Raw genomic sequence first — 3978 nt, forward strand, 5'->3', positions numbered from 1 at the left:
ATCATAAATTTAAAAAAAAAAAAAAAGAAAAGAAAAGAAAAAAAAATCGGCTCAGTGATAGGCCGACCTGCTTATTGCTTAGGGCACTGCCCTGCCCTAGTCAAGCCCAGGGCACACCTTAATCAGAAATCGGCTCATAACAACATAACCCTGCCTTGTGCCCGCCAAAACTGCGCGCCAATTCTGATCAAAGTAATAGGCCAGCTCAAATGGATATAGGGTAAGATGTAATTCAATTGGCCACCTGCGTGTGGACCGATATGACTGTGGAACTTTCTGCATATTCCATTGGCCACTGGGCCCTATAAAGCTGCTATGCCTCTCAGTCTCCGGGTCCAAGTCCCTGCTCTACTGTGTCTAGTATACTTGGACCCAGGCTCGAGCTTGTAAATAAACCCTGGTGTGTTTGCATCGACTCCTCGGTGGTTTCTCGGATTCGCAATCTCGGGCACAACATTTGGGGGCTCGTCCGGGATCCACGAAGGCCAAGTCCTTGAGGTACAGCATGTCCACGATGTTGGAGCGCTCCTCCTCGTACACCGGGATGCGCGTGCGGCCGCTCTGCATGATGCTGGCCAGGACGCCGAAGTCCAGCACGGCGCCGGCGTCCAGCATGAAGCAGTCCTCGAGCGGCGTGAGCACATCCTCCACGGTCCGCAGCACGCCCTCGCTGAAGTTGCTGTGGGGGTCGCCGCCCCGCAGGCCAGCTCCAGTACGCGCTCGCGCAGCCGCCCGGCCCCACCGCCAGCTCCAGCAGCTGGCCCACGGGCAGCGCCACTGGCAGGGTCAGCAGCATTGCCAGGCCGGCTGAGCAGCAGCGCGCGCGGCGCCAGTGCCGGTGCCCAGCGCCCGCTCACGGCGACCGGCACCACCTCGCCCACGAGGAACACGAGCCCCACGCTGCCCAGCACGGCGGGCACGGCGCACTGGCCGGCCACGCAGTACAGCAGCACCGCCAGCGCCGCCTGCGCCTGGCTGGCCAGCAGCAACAGCACGCCCAGGGCACAGCCAGCCCAGAGCCGCTCGGGCTCCAGGCCCCGCACGCTTGGCCTCCGTGCTGCTCTCGCGCAGCACCTGCACCTTGGGGGGCGCCAGCGCGCTCAGCTGCAGGCTCCGCACCAGCGCCGCCAGTGCCAGCAGCCCCGCCACCCCCTGGCCCAGCGCCCAGGGCGGCGCCGCCACCTCCGCGGCCGGCACCGTGCTGGACTTCGGCGTCCTGGCCAGCATCATGCAGAGCGGCCGCACGCGCATCCCGGTGTACGAGGAGGAGCGCTCCAACATCGTGGACATGCTGTACCTCAAGGACTTGGCCTTCGTGGATCCCGGAGACTGCACGCCGCTCAGCACCATCACCCGCTTTTACAACCATCCGCTCCACTTTGTCTTCAACGACACCAAGCTGGATGCCGTCCTGGAGGAGTTCAAACGAGGGAAGTCTCACCTGGCCATCGTGCAGAAGGTGAACAAGGGTGAAGGTGACCCCTTCTACGAGGTGCTGGGCCTCGTCACCCTGGAGGAGTCATTGAGGAGATCAAGTCTGAGATCCTGGATGAGTCTGAGGACTACCGAGATGCCACCGTCAGGAAGAAGCCTGCTCCTCTGAGTGCCCCTTTCCGTCGAAAAGAGGAATTCTTGGAATTCTTGTTCAGGGTGTCTGACGATGGGGGATTCCTGGGTGGTGCAGCGGTTTGGCACCTGCCTTTGGCCCAGGGCGCGATCCTGGAAACCCGGGATCGAATCCCACATCGGGCTCCTGGTGCATGGAGCCTGCTTCTCCCTCTGTGTCTCTGCCTCTCTCTCTCTCTGTGTGACTATTATAAATAAATAATTTTTTTAAAAAAAGGTGTCTGACGATGAATATAAAGTGAAAATCTCGCCTCAGCTGCTCTTGGCCACCCAGCCCTTCCTGTCTCGAGAGGTGGATGTATTCAGCCCCCTGCGAATCTCCAAGAAAGTCCTGCTGCACCTGCTGAAGCATCCCAGCGTCAACCAGGAAGTGAGGTTTGACGAGAGCAACCATCTGGCTGCACACCATTACCTGTACCAGGGCAGCCAGCCGGTGCATTAATTAATTCTCATCCTGCAGGGCAGGGTTGAGGTGGAGATCAGGAAAGAGGGCCTGAAGTTCGAGAATGGAGCCTTCACCTACTACAGAGTGTCTGCCCTGACAGCGCTGTCCTCGGTTCACCAGTCCCCAGTGTCCTCGCTCTAGTCCGTCCACCACGACCTGCAGCCAGAGCCAGCCGATGGCGCTCGCTTGTCTGCATACACCATGAGGGCCCTCTGCGACCTGCAGCTCATCAAGGTCACGTGGCTGCAGTACCTCAATGCACTCCTGGTCACTCGAGCCCAGACCAAGTTGGGGGAGCAAGAAGGCGTGGGCGTATGGTTGGTGGTGGGCTTTCTACTTTGCCTTTTTCTCCTTATGCCCCCTTAGTGAGGGGTGGGAGCTCTGGCGGCAACTCCAGGATGGGGAAACAAGCCCCGGAGTCGGAAGAGCTGGGTTTGCTTCCAGGCCTAGCCACCAGCTGGCCGAGTGACCTTAGGCAAATCACTCTGTAATTTGTCTGCGCCTCAGTTTCCTCCTCTGCCTATCAATGTTTGTGAAGTATAAAGCATTGGTATGTACGTAAGGAATGATTATTGTTTGTAAATGGGTTTTTTTTTTTTTGAGTTGTATGAAAAGTTAGCAATTGCCCAGTTCTTGGATTTTGAACCTGGGAACCTTGGATTGAAGTTGGAGATCCCCCTAAACTCCTTGAAATTGTATGCAGAAATAGTGGGAGTGTGCATTTTTGGGGAATGAGGATCCATCACCAGCAAGTTTTCAAAGGGGGCTGTGACCCAGAAGAGTTAAGAACTATGATTCTTTTACTAAGATGGCCAAAATGCTTCTTTGATAATTGTCAGCTGCTTTTATCAAATTCCAGACCATTGTCCAGCAAACTCTATAGAAATGTTTGAACAGTTGGATTTCAAACATTTTCATTTTGTGGGGTGGTGCCTTACCAATGGTACAGCTCTAAGCAAGTGAGCATAAACACATGTAAGTGTATTTTGTCTGGTTAGGAGTTTATCTGTTTTGGTATTCCATACAAATGTCTGAGAGGCAACAGTGTCCGATGAAAGCAAATTGTTTGGAAACCACGCCTTTCTCCTTGGCTTTGCTATGCCATAATCCCTTGTTTTCCATACTTGGAATCCTACTTCCATCTATATTGTTGGACTATCTGACATGAAGCTACAAGAGCTACGGCCTAGCCCCCATTCCGCAGGCTGATTGCCCCCTGCAGACTGATCTGTGGAGTGCAGGGCTCCTGGGGCAGTCCCGTGGGTCCTGCCTCACGTGATGTGCCCACCGGGCATATGTGAGCACGTGCACACTTGGCAGTCCCTTTGCCCCGTCCCCATGTTCCCTGTGGCAGCAGAACCCATAGGCTTCAGGAAGAGCAGTTGCGCTTGCTGGCTTTGCTGATGCAAACGACCCTTCTTTCGTGTATCTGGTATCACCATTCCGTTCGTGTACGTGACATGCCTCTTCTGAATTTGGTGTCCTGGCCTCTTTAGCAGCCTGCTCCCTTTGTGCTGGCCTGATCAAGGCATTTCTGATGCCTTTCTTCAAAAAGTGGAAAGCCGAATCTCTTGCGGTTTGAATGTTGAGATTCCCAAAAGGAAGCAATGCAGAGAGTAGTTTTCTCCAACTTTGGCTCTCAAGGCCTCCTGGGAGGGCTTCTCGCAGAACCACGTTGCCTCCAGCCGTCCCTCTGCTTCTGATTAGCTTCAGAGCCTGGGCAAGGTATGAGCGTGTGACCATCTTGCAAGAAGGGAACCGAGGATCGCAAACACCTGATTTTCTTCAGGCCACACCGCCAGTTGGAGGCAGGGCTGGGCAGGGCTTGGCAGGGGTATGCCACGCTCCCCGAGATCTCCTAGAATGATGGAAAGACTCACGTAGCCTACTGTGGTGCCTCCAACTAC

General features: G+C 55.5%; 1 pseudogene; it reads left to right on the forward strand.

Moving 5' to 3' along the window:
• Positions 1–514: 514 nt before the first annotated feature.
• On the forward strand, positions 515–2437 carry LOC129498807 (metal transporter CNNM3-like; annotated as a pseudogene).
• Positions 2438–3978: the final 1541 nt, after the last annotated feature.

Source organism: Nyctereutes procyonoides, unplaced genomic scaffold (assembly GCF_905146905.1).
Source record: "Nyctereutes procyonoides isolate TBG_1078 unplaced genomic scaffold, NYPRO_anot_genome, whole genome shotgun sequence".
Lineage (NCBI taxonomy): Eukaryota > Metazoa > Chordata > Mammalia > Carnivora > Canidae > Nyctereutes > Nyctereutes procyonoides.